The sequence below is a fragment of the Malaya genurostris genome, chromosome 2, assembly GCF_030247185.1.
Source record: "Malaya genurostris strain Urasoe2022 chromosome 2, Malgen_1.1, whole genome shotgun sequence".
Lineage (NCBI taxonomy): Eukaryota > Metazoa > Arthropoda > Insecta > Diptera > Culicidae > Malaya > Malaya genurostris.
In genome coordinates this window covers 243624260-243641294 of record NC_080571.1, presented here as the reverse complement: position 1 = coordinate 243641294, position 17035 = coordinate 243624260, and the positions used below count along the sequence as shown (strand labels likewise).

The 17035-nt window shown below is 36.4% G+C and overlaps 1 protein-coding gene across 2 annotated transcripts in view; it reads right to left on the bottom strand.

Moving 5' to 3' along the window:
* LOC131428419 (partitioning defective 3 homolog) overlaps positions 1-17035 on the bottom strand; it is a 235101-nt gene that overhangs the window by 159643 nt on the left and 58423 nt on the right. Inside the window, exon 2 of one of the 2 annotated variants that reach the window (XM_058592369.1) lies at positions 4100-4144. The exons of the other annotated variant lie outside the window; for it this stretch is intronic. The gene's annotated coding sequence lies outside the window, so the exon portion shown is untranslated. The remainder of the gene's footprint in view (positions 1-4099; positions 4145-17035) is intronic. 2 annotated transcript variants of the gene reach the window in all.

Here is a 17035-nt window from a genome sequence, read left to right as displayed (position 1 = left end):
AAATAAGGGCCGGTAGTATAAAAATAAAACATAAAAAAGATCTCAGTTAAGCCCTACCGGCCTCTCCAACCCCAGATGTTAGAGTGTAATTCAATCAACAACCACAAAACCCTGGTTCCAGTTTTTTCGTTGGTCCACTAATTTCTTTCCGCACTAAGAGTTTTGATGTAGAATATGAGCACTCGACAAACTGTTTCTTTCGGCACCTTCTACACTTCAGCCAACTTGGTACCGGACCATTCCAAGATTTTCAGGTGTTTGTGAACAGTATTTTATCTTCCATTTCATTTAACGTGATTTTCAGCTCTATTTAACGTGATTTCTGAACGCGATCGACTGATCTCACTTTGCAACTGTTTAGAAGTGTGAACTGCTGTCAAAGATTTTCGATTCCCAATACTACCCACATTTTCAGATCCGAATGAATTCCGAATCAATTCGGACTCGGCGAGAAATTTTCATGCGAATTAAAAGTGGAAATCATAATGAATTCCGAATAAATTCCTACTCCAGTGCAAAAACCCATTCCGAATGAATTTCGCCTCTAACCGGTTGATTCGGAAATCTGTCGAAATTTAGAAGAAGAGAAGATGCGGACGGAATTGTCAATCCGTTTTCTTCTTATTCTTTTCCCGATTTTGCACGTTTTCGTGCTGATTTTCAGTTTATTTTTTAATAAAAACATTATATAACTGAATAAATAAATTAAAATCTTCAAGTTTTGCGGATATACAGAACTAGTAAATAACCAGTTCTTCTTAGAATTCCAGCATAAACTATTGAAGTTCGCTGGAAATTAACAAAAAGGCCTACCTTTGTCAGCATCATTCATTCCTCTAGCTGGAGTGTAGTAAAATGGCGTAAGTCGCCTAACTTTTACACTGAAAAATAAAATGAGCGAATACTCAATGGCACTTATAATGTCACTGTGAATTGGATTGATCGAGCATCCAACTCAGGCGAAAATTCTTGCACTGAATCAATCGGGCACTGAACAATCATGCAGTCGAGTAAGAATTCATTGCTCATTCCGTCATTTCGATAATGTGGGTAGCAGTTTATCAGCAGCGCGTGAGGGGCGTTCCGATTTACTTTTAGTCATCCCTTAGCAATCAATCATCGCTTAAAGTTACCAATGCTATTTCAAATTCATTGATAATTCAAAAACAAAAAAAAATAAAGGGTTGTATGCCAGACACGACCGAGAATCATTATCTTAAAAATGAAACAATTTTAAGGTTCCCATAATTAATACAAAAATAAAGATGATGCGTCCAATCTCAAAATATGTATCTGGACAAATGAAAACATTTTATATTATTAAAATAATTGGGGACGGGTATAGCGTGATGGGTAAGTCGATGCCTTTCACGCAGCCCACCTGGGTTCGTTTCCCAACCTCGCACATAGGATCAGAAAGAGGCAAATGACCTTGAGGTTAAGACCGCTATAATTGAAATAAAATGAAATAAAAATATTTTTCGAGAAACAGAACGTACTAACTTCTTAATTTTATAAACAGTAAATCGATTCAAGAGAAGATTTCACGCGTTTTTTTTTTAACGGCCAATAAGCCATCTGTCAACTTTCGAAAGAAATTGCAGGCGAGCTATGAAAAATAGAGTATTAAATTAAACACCAGACGAAAGAGAAAACTTTTCTGTGCCGTTTACTATTATGACTTACTTTCAGCAAGTGCCGAGTCATTCGAAATTACTCTTCAAAGTGAATGCTGATGGATGGCTTATTGGCCGTTATAAAAAAACGCGTGATTTTATATATTTTGATTGAATCCATTTGCGAGCAAATCCTTTGTTCGTATGTAAATGAAGATTCCAGTATGCATACGACCACGTCGACAAATCAATTCATTTTTAGGCGAAGTTATGCTTTCGAGTCAAATTAAACGAGGCAAATCCATCAACAAATCACCAAGATATATCCGATCTTCATATTAGGTCCGGAAAATCTATCGCCGATATTTCTAAACTCATCTGCTATTTACCGGAGAATCGAAATCAACAGCTAAACAAGGTGTGCAGCAGACAGAAAATCGCATCAAGATACCACACACGTACAAAAGTGACTATCCATCGAGCGAACGGATTCAGTTTCAATTGCAAACTTTCAGTTTTGTCATCCACTCTCCAGTGCTGTAAAATTTTATTCAATTCAATTGAAATCGAATATGTGAACACACTGACTCTACTGCAGTAAACTTCACATTCTAACACACAACCTTCGCAGTCGCACCGAATGAACATCATCCTGTCCTTCATTCGTTTCTCTTTCTGCCGAAGCTCAGTTTAACCACCGTCAGTTTATCTCTTGAAGTAACAAAATATCACTTACAATTGAATGATAGAGCGGCCGTCAAGTGAGGTTCAAGTAAACATTCGAATTGGTTCAAGATAATGGATGGAAGGTAAACCAAGGTCATGATAACTGAAATATCAATTACAAAATAAACATACATTAATTGTTCCCTCTTTCAGTTTTCACTTTTTATATTTCAAAACACATCTCAATACATTTCAAACCGAGAACTACTTATCATTATGGTCGGAGAGAGTTTTATCGATGTTTATGCCTATTCATTCGCGCTTGCTCACTACCCACGGTGAAGACAAGAAAGACAATGAAACAGGTGGGCTACTTGGCACTACAAACTGAGCAAGCAAAACTTCACGTGGCTAGGTACGGTTCCCGAGTAGCAAACATTGTTCTACCATTGTATTTCTTCACTCTTCTCGCAACGATTGTGCGATTGAAATAGCGCAGTTTGCTTGTATGATCTGCAACAAGTTTCTTGTAATATTTGTTAACTAAAAAAGAAAATGAAACCGCTCAAATGAACTTATTGTAGAATCAGTTAAATAAACCGATGTGGAACTTAATCTTTTTAGGTTTATGATTTGGTTTCACAAGCAGTAATAAGGGTTATTTTCACATTTGCTACAAAAACTTGTAAAATCATTTGTCAAACATATCTGACATGAATAACCGTTCTGTAGCTATTGTGAAACATGTCAAATTTAACAAGTTCTAATTACTACTTGGGTTATTCAATTGACCATGAATTGTAGAAGCTTCGGCAACAAAAGTTGAATGAATGAGAAGGAATATGCTGACAGTCAACGGCCATAAATTTCATTTTTATCAAAAAATATTCGATTGAAATGAAGTTTTACCGCACTGCCACTCAGTTGTCAAACACCTTCCTCACTCACAGCCAGGGGTTGACTAAGTAAAAATATGTTGGAGCATATATTAATAGATTCCGCTTTGTGCGGTAGCTTTTACTACGAAAAACGGACGATAGTATGACATCAATATGGAAAGCAAAATCTTGGCATCACATTCCTTTTGTAGAGTATGACCTTTCTGTTTATGTGTGTGGTCAGGGCTCAAACATATGACAACTAGCTTGTAAGACCTGCGGCCTATGCTTTGAACCGCCAACCTGGGATTGACATCATTATGGCAAGCTGTGATTGGCTCGTGAAAACATAGTTCAATTCAAAGCAATTTATCAATGGTATAATATTGAAATACTTAAATGACGTTGCTTCACACGTTTAAGATTATTTTTTCTGAATCGATTGTTAGTTAAATTATATAAATCTATCAACAAAGTGACTGAGTTATAAGCGTTCAAAATTATGACATAATTCCCTTATTATGGTCGATAACTCACAAAGAGACACCAAATACAAATAGATTACAAAAGAATGAGATCATCGTAACGAGTTCTCACCTACTCCCTCATTACTAGATCATTTTGTGATGAAATCGATATTGGTAAGATTGATCGCAAAGCAGTAAAAGATACCATTGCATTTAATAATAATAGTGCTATAAGAATAGGCAATAGTGGGTTGCGACGATTGAAAGGCAAACCAGAAGAACAGCGAAACTAAGAATGGATGTCAGGAACAATAGTAACTATAATATTTTGAAGTCAGTGGGACCACAAAATTACCGATACCGGTAATTATTGCCATCAATTATTATATTTCTAATAATCTATTTCTGTCTCGGAAACCAGTACTCGCGATAGCTCGTTTAAAGTTGATTAGTATGTTTCGTTACTACTTACCACATCTAAAACTTCCCGCTTCATTTAAACATCTTAATTACTGACCTGAAATAAGAAAACGAAAAAGCATTTTCAATCCATCCATGAAATAATTATCTGCACTAAAATACTCTATTAAGTATGGCAAGCACACAAGATCCTGAGTTTTGGATCATGAACTTGATCGCTTTTTCGCCAACAGCTCAAATCATGTGCTGCCAGTCGGCCAAAAAAAAACTCTGCTAAATCGCCGGTGCATTCATTAACGGCGTTGAGTAGTGTTGTTCATTACGTTTCATTAGCTCACCTTGACCATGAGGTGTAGCAAAGTAGGCAATCCGATAAGCTCTGCACATCAAGGCATTCGCGAAAACAATTTTATTTGTTATTTAAATTTCACCATATTGCAGCTCCGTTTCGATGAACGAAGGTAGCGCGCAGCGATCGGGGCGGTGTGGTAGCCAATAGTCATTAGGTTAGGCCTCGCATCTAACCTAATCCGAATTTTATTTTTCGCGCCTCGCTGCCGACGGATTGTGTGATTGGTACACCCGAACCCAACCCAGGCGGCATCGATTACAGCTGTTAGCGCGTCAAAATAAACGGAAACTTTTACTACCGTCGTTCAAAACAACTCCACCCTGCAGCTTGCCAGTAGATGCTGTGGCGCCGCCGTTCGCCCGAAAGCGTCAAATGGAGCGTCGGAGTCATGGCTAATATGGTAACGTTCAGGTGGGTGGTTGTTTGATTGCCCAGTCATTTGGGCTGTCAAGATTCTGAAGAGATTAGATGTCGAAGATATTTACTGCCAGCCAATACGTGGTCCTCGACTTCGTACGCTCGTGCGCATTAACTTACGTAGATCAACACTTGTTGCCATGTTCAGGTTAGGCAATTCGCATAAATAAGCATTACAGTTTATGATTTAACATTTCAGTTAATTGTTATGCCGTAAAGTGTTAGAATTTATCAGACCTGTCGCCGTGGGAAATAATTTGGTTTGTACTGAATCTATTAATTTATTGCCTTCATTCAAACGCGTGTGCGTTCGATTTTATATGATACAACGTCATTACTAAGTATTTTTTCTTTTTTAAAAAGTAACTAACAACAAGATTTAAACCACTATAACGGAACAAAAAAAAATAAGAAAATTGTGTGAAGCAAATGAAAACATCTAGATTAAAAGTGCAATTTGCAAAAAAAAACAGTCATGGCGGCACCTTTTTGAATGACAAATAAATGTGAGATTTCTTGTTGACTATCTACTTACGAAGACGAATTTTCTAATATCTCAATCAACAGTTGGTATTCTTCATCTACAAGCAGTTCCGTTTGGAGCATGGAACTCAAATTGATCTCACCCATTCTTTCGTGGAAATTATCACCATTTCGGACGCGCCTAAACTCACTCTAATCCGGTGTAAATTCTTCAGCTTTTTTTGCCACCTCCACCGAAGAAAAAGGTCAAACTGGGCGCGAATGTAGGCCAGTGAACATTTCGTTCTGCACCAGATTGTCACTTCCAGAGCCGGCGGACAGAGCTAAGCTAACCCACGCTTATTTAGGCAGTGAACCTTTTTAGTAACGGTTTGATGCGCCTCCTCCACTAAGCCGGACTGTCTGTCTGTCTGTCTAGTACTGAAGCAGCTAATTTGCCAAAAAAGATCACGTGCTTCATGTACCGTGAGTAATTTGTCGCTTCGATGCTCTTCCGTTCGCCACGGTAAGGCAACGGAATTAAAATATTTCCAGCCGACAAGCCGACAACGAAATTGATTCTGCGAGACGAAGCGGAAACTACCCGTTTGTCGACAGGCGGCTCCCGAGGCGGAACAATCTGTGAGAATTTTATAATTATGATATGAAATGATGACCTTTCGGGCTTCTATTTCTAGTACACTGTTGATGTCAGTAAGTAGAACACATTACATAAAGCAACAACAAAAACTGAGTGAATAAAGAAAATCCATTTTCAGTAAAATCCAAAACAATCCAGGCAAGTTTATGAAAATATAACATTATATGTATTTTCTAATAAATTAACGAAGCACAGAAAAAGTGTTGTTTAGTGAAAATGTGATCCCCAGAGACATAAATTGAGTTAACCGGAGTCTCAATTTATGTCTCTGGGGATCACATTTTCACTAAATATTTTTCAAGTCAATTATTCACATACCTTTCACACTTACTACTTGTTGAAGCTTACGGAAAACATGCCCTATCGGTCGCGACTTGAAGACGTTGGTTTAAATGATTTCAATGTAAGGAGACAAATATCGGATAGATTTTTTTTGGGAAAGACATAGGTCATACCAAAAAATTGAAGATAGAATTGAAACAATTGCGGATAGATTAAACATTAGACGCCAAGCCATTTCCAATCGTCTACACGTCATGGGAAATAACCAAATGGAAAGAAAATGGGATCCTCATGAACTGAATGATAGAATGCAGGAAACGCAAAAAACGGTGAACGTAATTTTTCTTTCTCGGGTTGAAACAAAGGACTTTCTGCACCGGTTCGTGACGAGAGATAAGAAATGGATTTATTTTATGAAATCATGGATCAACTTCATACCGAAATACCTCTGTACTATAAAACCGAATCGCTTCTGAAGGGAAACGATGCTGGTCATTTGCTGGGATCAAAAAAGTGTACTACGAGCTTCCTGAACCAAGTGAAAGCATAAACACTAATCGCTGCCGACAGAAAATAATGAAATTGAATCAAGCATTGCTCGAAAGTGATCAAAATTATGCTTTCTGTTCTCAGGTGGGAACTTTTGCCCCATCATCGTTTTTTTCATCGATCATTTTTTTCATCGATGTCTCACGCAAGTACTGAGCAACCGACGACACGACCTGCCACTCGTCTATTAAAACTGTATCGCAAATTTAACTACCCCTCAAAAACTGGTAATGTCAAAATTAAATCGATTGAAAAAATATTGAAACTGGCAACAAGAGCCAAAAATTGTTTATTTCGAATAACAGAACCATAGTTACCAATGTTGTTCTGTTGAAAAACAAAAAAATAATCTTAAATGCTACCAATATGTGATTGTGCTAGCCGAAAAATGACTATCAGTTCTAGGTAAGGTATTCATAAAATATGCATTGCGAGAGCTTTTTAGAATAGTTGTTTATTTTCAGGTTACCCGTTCGAAAGCCGAACAACAAGTATAATACAAAAATTGTGCTGCAAACTAATTGAAACTTTAGAAAAATTTTAAACTGATATTATCCTAGAATACCTTTCCAGCTACTTGATGAACATTTTATCTCATTGATTCAATAATACGTTTATATTAAACAAATTAAGTGTCCGTAATCGAATCGTCTCCACATTTTATTTCATACATACATAAACAATTGCTTTAAAATTTTCAATGCATTAGTTCAAAATATAAAATGAAAATTGGAGCTATGTATTCTCTTGTAATGCATATACCACATTTTGCTGACTAATGTAGCGTCGATGTTTTCACTTTGGATGTCTATGAGCGATCGCTGTTTTGTCAGGCGTGTCAAATATCTCCGTATGGAGTACCAAAGCAGAGGACAGTGGTATAGCTGACGTATGTAGCAATAATAAAATATTTTTTAAAGTAATTGTAAAAATTGCTCGTGTTAATCGTTCACGTTCCGGTTCCCTCGATATCAGCAGTGCAACGGAATATGTTTTCATGCCTCATGAGTGATCGATATTTGTTCCCGTAACCAGAATGGATCGGTGATTCAGACAAAACAGCAATATATTCATCACACGAAATCTAACCGTATCATCCCTTAACCGACCGAGTCAATTTGAATTTTTGGACATTGTTCGCTGCACTAGATACGGGAAACCTGAACCCGACCCTCTAGTTTGTCCCACCTGTAGCAAACTGCTGAAGACAAACTCTTTGTTTATTTATATTGGGACGCCTTGGAAACTAGCTCGTAGCAACTAAACAGTGTTGCTCGATAAGATTCTTTTGTCAATAGAGAGGGATCGCTCAATTTATAGTAACTGATGGTAAATCATGAACGAACAATTTTAAAGCCGAATTTCCTTCGGAGTACCTGGTCGTGTCGTCGGAGCAACACTTCATTAAGGAGCAAGACACTTTGCAAGCGTATGAGTAATGTCAATAATGTGTCAAATTTCTGCGCTTTTTATCCTGATTTAAATCAATAAATCTTCCGAAAGTTTGAAAAATAAACAAATTAGTTCATTCTGCTAAGAATTGAAATTCCAGAAAATCGAAAACCGTTGTCTAAAACTTTTCCGTTTTTCTGAGAACTGCTCGAGAAAAATTATTTCAGTTTCAGCTTACTTCGACTAAAACATTTGATTTGCAACAAATATATTCCTATATGGATTTTCTCTTACAGAAATTATTGCGAAATAAAGATTCACGTACCTGCTACTAGTAATCCCGAAAAATAGGAACCTTTAATTTAATACGCGAAAGCCAATTGATTTGGAATGGTGGTCATAAAACTATTTATTTTTCCGGAAAACTGTTTTTTCAACAGAAAATATTTAGTTTTGTTTATTTTGTGTAGTGCACTATAAAACTGTTTGAAGTAGCTAACTTATTCATTAGAAAATTAAAATTTTCTAACATTGGTGAAAAATTGATCAAAACTGATATTGCATCTAAAAAGTCATGCCTGACATACGTTTGAGAATAAATTATTGCTAAAAAAGATTGTTTTAAACTCAATCGTTCAAGTCACTTCGATAAACTGGTTTCACTGAATATATAAATACATATATCCATGACATACGTACCAAATAAAATGTACATAATACACAAATTACCAACATAAGTAAACTTGGTTTACATACACGGAACCACCCGCGATCTCATTTCAACCAGAATATTAGATGATTTTCTGAATTCGATTGGTTAAAATTTGGTACAACTAATCGATTGTTGTTTTAACTAAACTGTCATTTTTGTTTTTCGATTAGCAGAAACGATGGTTGAAACAACTAATTTAACTGTTTAAAAAAAATGCTGTCAATTAGTGAGGACACATACCTTTCAATTTCAACAAATATTTTAGTTGAAATAACTGGTGTTGTTATTGAAACAAAATTCTGTTAGTTGAAAAATAAATCGGTTTTATTTGTTTTATACTTTGCAAATAATTAAATCAACTCGAACAATGTTATTGATTGGCGAAAATAATCAAAATATACTTACTGATACACGTCATGATCTATTTGAAATAAGTTTGGTATGTTGAGATTCATGGAATAAATATCGTTGTTAATATATAAACAGTATTTTATATTGACATGTAATATCATTAGGGCTGGGAAAACCACCGATCACTGCTGATTTCGAGTGATCTTAACCAAGGAATAAATTATCATTACGAAATCAGAACTGATCTGATCTCTAAGTGATTTTGATTTTTGTATGAGCATGATCATGTCAAGTCGAGATCAGTAAAGATCTAAATTCTAAAAAAATACTTCTGATTCGATCGGAAATGATTGATGTATAAAAACGTTTTTAATCAGCAAAAGTGCCCGGAGGGGCGAGTAAATTAGCGACATTATTAAATTTACCTAAAATGAGTATTGAAAGATGATGCCTTCAACGGTTGAACTAAAGCTATGCACTGATAATTTTAGTCAATTTATATGAGCTTGTGTGTATCAACCGCTGGGAATTGGAATTTTGCGACGGCAATTCAAACGCACCATTCAATCGCAGCGCGTTCTGTGTGTTTGAAACCCTTCACTCCTGTTACTTTTATAAATTGAATTCATGTCAAAAAGCGTTTTATTGCTAATGCATGAACATCATCATCGGTATCAAACAGCTGGAAGTAAAACAGTCTGCTGGAAGTAAATCAATGATCGAATTTGAAGCATAAAATTTTTGCGCATACCTGAAAGATTACGAGATGATCATTCATTAACATTTTCTGATTTGTCACAAAATCTTTTTCATCTTAAACAAGGTTAACTTTATCACAACACCGCTGTTAGATAAACACTTGTTATCATAAATTTCTCAAATCGAATGAACACAATTTCACCAAACGCTTTAACTATCGATGTTGTTTTCATTGACATTTGAAGCGACGCGAACAAATTTTAACTAAAAAAGTTGTTGATTTTGCATTGCGATTATTGTTTTGCTTTCAACTGTCTCCGGCATTTGACAGCATTCAAAACAACATATTTTTCAACTGCTTGAATACATGCAAATAAAAACCATTTTGGTTGAATCAAAAAGAAATTAGTTAAATCAACTATCGCAAAAATCAAAATCTGCGATATCGCAATTTTATGATCGAAGGGTTCTCCGTGTATGATCCTTTAGTATCAAGATACGGCAAAATGACTGGATCGTTTCAAAACATGAATAGTTCGTTTGACGTGGTATTCGTGAGCCGGTGGAAAGATTAAAAAAAGTGAAAGCAACTACTTTGAACAAAGTATCATAGACCTATTATTGACAATCAAGATTCATTTCAATTCAAAAAATGTCGCATTACTAACTGGTATAACTGATAATACTGAGATATTCTTCAAAATGTTTCACTTTGATTCTTGAAACATAGTTTGTCTAGAAATGAACAAGTAAGAAAACCTAAAACTGAAACAGTTCCCAGATTGGTTCTGATATCTCTGAGAAAATCAAATGAAATCCGCTATTTTAGATACTTCCGGAATCGGAATACGAAAGCCGAAATAGTCGAAGTCGGTTCGTTTGGCAATCAACTAACATAACTTACAAATTGGACTGGTTTAAAGTCCAATTTTGAATATTTGTTTTACGGTTTTGCATCGTTACTCTGAAAGACAGTACGAAATATTGGGCACTCCCTTTATGTGTAATTCCCCTGAAGTCGGATATATATAATATACAGTAGATTTATATGGCATTATAAGACTTTTCATTTGAATTTAAGTTTGTGACAACCGACTCAACCATCTCTACGGAACCGAAGTGAATTCCATTTTAAAGTATTTGAAATCATCGTGCAAAAGCTTTTCATTCATTTTTCAAAACATTTCATTCTACCCCCTAGGCTCTGAACAGTGTCCTCAAACACCTACCTGGTAGCCACATTTTAACATATCATTTTCACTGGACTGGCAATTGTACTTGAGATTTAAACAAAGTTCTAAGGTGTCCGGAGTATAGCTGCTCATTGGTAGAATGATGTGGATGTTGTTGAGTCGATGTACCATAATGGCAACATGCCAAATCAAGTTAAAACAACACAGAATTTGTGTGATTTTTTATGAATGATAGTAGTAGTGATTTTAACTGTTACTCGTTGAAGTAAACATAATGGTTAATCGAAACTTTAGTAACGTAACTTTATGTATTATTTTCTGTATTATGACGATTTTGTTCTTCAAACCACAGCTACGAACAGTCTGCCAAACCATGTAATTTTAGAGAAATTCAACAGCTTTTTGACCGTAGTTGACCTTCCCACGTTGTACTACTATATAACTCAAGACCTAGAAACTGCACTGATTTAACCTTATACCACGAAGAGCGCATTTTAGAACAATAAGGTATAGATAAATTGGTTTAACGTTTAAAAATTGCTGCTGAAGAGAAACTATAACAAAACATTCAATCCATGCAAATTTCAAAATCAAAAACAACGCTAATTGTTGCAATACAGGTAACTGCTGCGAGTGTGCCAGAGCTCAATTGTAGTGTTTTATCACCGGTTTATGGCATGCATCATTACTCGATTGGTGAGTAATACGGCGGTAATTTCCCGGTCTGACAGACAGATGGCCATACATATTATTAAAAGTATAGTATTCACAGATACATCCTTCGGATGTCAGAATTTCATAACATTTGGTTTACAAGAGGGCTTATTATTGCTCTTTCAGTGACGCTACTTTTGGAAAATTGGAAACATTGCAAAAAAAGAGTTTCGTTTGTTGATGAAACATTGCTTTCCACTGAAAAAACCTTTTTTTATTCACCTAGTGGTGTAATGATGCTTTTCTCATATTACTTATATTTTCGAAATTTTTTTCTCAAACTTGAATAGAACCAAAACTTTCTTTGAATATAAATTACCATAACTTTTCCCATTTGTAAACATTTATGTCATATTATTATAGAACTCTGCACGCTATACAAAATTGAACATTATTGCACGCTATACAAAATTGAACAAAGCACGCTGTGTGTTAGGCGGTGGTGTATTCTTCTTTCGTACTAGCACGTACCAATGCGTACCGGTCTTGCATCATTGTGTATGACAGTTTGAATGATTTGACACTCATCGCCCTATAATTTCGGAACCGAAAATCGAATCTGGATCAACTTCTCGAGGACTTCATAAAGAATTTCAAGACCTTTTATTTGCATGTTAGTTTGTGAAAATCAGTTGAGAAATTTTCGAGAAAATTGAGTGCGCATTTTCTCATAGATATGCACATATAACCATGGAGTTGCGGAACCGGAAGTCGGAGACTAGCCAAATTTAATAGAAAGCTATGGAATTCAATAGAAAGCTATGTGACAACAACTTTCGTTTGAATCTATGTTTGTGAAAATCGGTTCTGCCATCTCTGAGAACAGTGAGTGACATTATTTTCATTTTTTTGGTATATATCACTCTGTAATTCCGTAACCGGAAGTCGGATCGGGATAAAATTCAATAGCAGTCTATGGGACCATAAGACCTTTCATTTCAATCTGAGTTCGTGCAAATCGGTTCAGCCATCTTTGAGAAAACCGAGTGACATTATTTGTCACATACACACAGACATTTTGTGATGTCGACTAGCTGAGTCGAATGGTATGCCATTCGTTTAAAAGTCGGTTTTCACAGTGATTGCATATCCTTTTTATTTTTTTGTGTTTTTGTGTCGTCAATTTTTCCCATCCTCCTAGTCCAAACCTTACCATTTCCTTTCAATCCTTCCCTCCTATATATCGGGAAAATGATTTATTTTACCCCGGCTTTAACCATTTTGGTCGTTCACCGGGTAGAAGTTATATAATTTACAGAGTTTTGTGTTTTTTATGTTTGTTTTGTTATCCTATTCCGTCGTGGCAAACAATTTGTTCAACATTAAGTAACTACTTCTTCGCAGTCGAAATTTACCAGATTACCCCGGTTACAGAATTCACAATTAACTCTGTCGGAATTGGAAAAGTACGGCAAAATTGCACTGCACCTTCTGTGCCTCGTCAAGCCGTAGTCTTTCGTAGCATGCATCAACTCTCGAATGCCGTCACAAAAACGCAGCATGCCGACTTTCCACATTGTTTATTTCAATTAACATACGCTACGCTAAGCACTGGACACATCTGCAGCAAACAACGTCTTATCTCGAGTGCTCTACTTCTGGCAATAACTCACAGAGACATGGCTTTGTGCCATGTCCATAAGTGCATGCCGTTAGCATTTTCGTTGCGTCCAGAACATGCCGAAGCCATCGGGAGCACCAAGTTGCAGGCTCTAACAAGAATCCGCCCGAGCCTTATGTACGCGGTGTAATTTAACCCATAAACTAGACAACCATTATCTGCAGTTTTTTTTGCCGTCTGTGCTGACACGGATGATAGGAGCTAGCGATGATGCACTCGTTTGAAGCAAGCTGTTGACTCTAAACTGTGTACGTATTATTATGCGATGTGTAATGTACAAACAGCTCAGCGCAAGGCTTGCAGTTTGTTACAATAATGTGAAATGATGGCGAAAAGAGTATCCTGCCAGTTGGAGAACATTCTTCAATGGTTATGTGATCAAATTACTTGCACTGTGGCTTCATAGGCAATCCAGTCTTCCGGGATGGTTAGCAGATTGATAGAATCTGAAGTGCTGGCACGTGGTTAGCATGCTATTAAAGCTCCATGAACGACGATGTAATGAACCAGTTTGTGGTTAAGTTGCAACTGCAAACCTACTATAAACGGTACACACTCTCCGGCCGTGTTCTGTTACATTTCCTGAACAGAAAAACGAAAAATTTTAATGATCTGTAGAACGAAATATCACATAAGTTACATCATTTCGACACATAACTGATGTTTTCCTGTTAATTACAATTCGCAAACCAACGGTCACCGGTATGCATATAAGAAAATAAACCTTCAGCAACGGTCGCGCACTCATTCCAAAATGGTCATCCGTTGCAGAAACCGTCCTCCGAGCAGTTGTCGCAATGTCATTTCTACCAGGTGTAATTAGCGAGGTTGACGACTAAAACGGAGACCGCAGAACAGGTTGCTCGCATTTTATCGACGACTTCACGCAAGGGAGTTGTTGTGCAAGGCCCCCGCAACCGATTGTGACAAATGCGCAAGTATGTAGCACTGTGCGTAGACTCTGTGCACGACTGTGCCGTTGTGTCGCCATTTCGTCTATGGTCTATGGCTTGTATGCAAATCTGTGTGTGACGAATCAAGTTGTGCCAATCGATTGCATCCATCGCTTCACGTCCAACTCTGGTACATGCCTTTCCAAATGAGGCAGGGAATTTGCAGCGCACTTTGGATTGGGTTGCACGGAAACTCCTACGATTTCAAAACAACTAAAAAAATTGTTATTTTTCCTGGATTCAATAAGTTTATATTTGATTTTTTTCTCAATGCGGTAATTTTATAATTTAAAATTATAGAAATTTTTATTAACACTAACAATGGCATACTTAACTTAAAAGTTAACTGAATTATAACAACTATTGTATAAATTCGTTATAAAATTAACGTGAGATGGAAGTTTTATGTTCTGTTTATTACTATTGCAGGGTTGTTAGGAAAAATTTCAAAATCAAAACGCGCGAAATCGAAAACGTTCGAGCGAAGCATCGCACCACTAGTTTTATGCAGGTGATACTTTCCGCAGAACTTGCAAATCCACTTAAATATAATTTAAAAATCTGCATATCATGTTTGTCATATAAACACAACAAATAAGTCCGCATACAACACGTCACTTTGAGAAACCCCCATGAAAACGATTTCATTTTTATTCTTCATCTGTTTTAGATGTCCTTAGTTAATTTATACTCTCTGATGAACGGAAAATGTTACAGTAAAAATAAAATTGCCTACAATTGTGATTTTTAAAGAAGTTAAACAGATTTCAGCGATGACAATTTTTTTGCTCTTCTTGCTCGGTAAGCTTTTCCTTCTCGGTAAGAAGAATTTTATGGTAGACCACATCAGGATGATCTGATTTACTCTTTTTAATTTCTGTTTCAATTATTCATCGCCTTCTGTGTAGCTTTTGTTTTCTGAGACAGCATCTTCTCCTGTTGTCGGATTTTACTCTGAATATCTTTATTTCCTTCTCATCTTTTATTCTTTTATTTGGATCAGGGAAAAGCCCACTGGAGTTAGTTTCTGTCAAACTCCAGCAGGAATAAAACCTCCTTATCATTTGCATCAATAGATTAAAATCATCCAAATGATACATTTCCTTGAATCTAGTGCTTCTATAGTAACTAAATTTGATGAGACAATAACATGAGGATCGATTTCTTGATGAGTGAAATTCCAAAGAACTATCAATGGGATCGTTATATCTATAACTAGTTCTTACATAGGGAATCCGAAGAAAAACATAGGATCGAAGATTACCACGTCGAATGTCTATTTGTAACAATCGCAACAGCTCAAAGCAATCGATTCGCGACTGAAGTAGGTCTACCACAGAACTAGCTTTACAAACATATCGACGAACAGACAATAAATCGAGACCAATCAGTTTGCAGCGGTCATGGACACTCGGTAAGCTTAAAGGATATCTTCATTGAAGACGTCCTAGAGCGAATCGAACAAACTTGTGTTGAATTGCCTCAATACGTTGGATATCGATTTGGTAATAAGGTGACCAGATAACAGCAGCATAGTTGAGCGAACTAAAGCGCAATACAAAGATTACAAGCAATGTACATCAGAGATTGTTTGTAGTAACGCGGAAAAAAATCCTAAGAGCTTAGAGGCTTTGGAGATACTAACCTCAAAATGCTCCTCAAAATTAAACTTTAAATCCAGAAGAACACCCAGGTCCTTAACAGACGATGCGCGTTCGAGAACAGTTTGTAAATATTATAGTCAAACTTGAATACAGACTTTTTGCAACTAAAAAGAAATGACGAAACATTTAGTGGCATTTAACAACCATCTTATCTGAATCAGATTTGATTCGATGAAATATTTGAAAGTCATTGGCAAATGATTGTTTCATACACTTGTTCGAAAAATTTAGATCGTTGAGATACAATAACATTATAAACGGTCCTAGGTGAGTTCCTAGAGTAACTCCAGAGATAGCAGCCAATGGTGAAGTTGAACAGTCTCCTATTTTCACTATTATTTCATCATTTCATCATATCTAATGATCGGAGTGAATTCAAAAATGATTCTACAAATCCCAGTCTACTTAAGTTGAATACTTTGACATGAATCCATGCTAAGTCTCAGAAATGTAGTCAGAGCAAATATGTGTTATTAAATACAGAACGATAATTTCGAAAAGAGTACAATGAAGTAATTCCACGGTAGTTGGATATTATACCCTTGTTCACATAGGATTTCTTCCATATTTTAGGCAAAATTCCAAAACGCAAAAATCAATTGAAAATGTTGGATAGTGGAGCTGAGCTGAGCTGAGCTGAAGTAGATCGCCCGTAGTTGCACTTCGTGATTGACCGAATGGGTGGAAATGTACAATGAACCAAGAAAATGGAGCTTGGGAGAATCAAATCATTTTCACTGTACATACCCACTCTCTCCTAACTTTTTATTACATGATCAATAACGACGCCGGCTACGACCAAAGGCTGTGCTACTAAGGGAAAGGAAGGAATGTTAGTCCGATACTCGTTGTTTGCAGACCAACCCTAGACCTTCAGTCTGAATGATACGATCGACGTGTGCACTTTCACACATTCTATAGAAATCCGACAACACCGACAGTGACATGTAGACGGCACTTCGATTG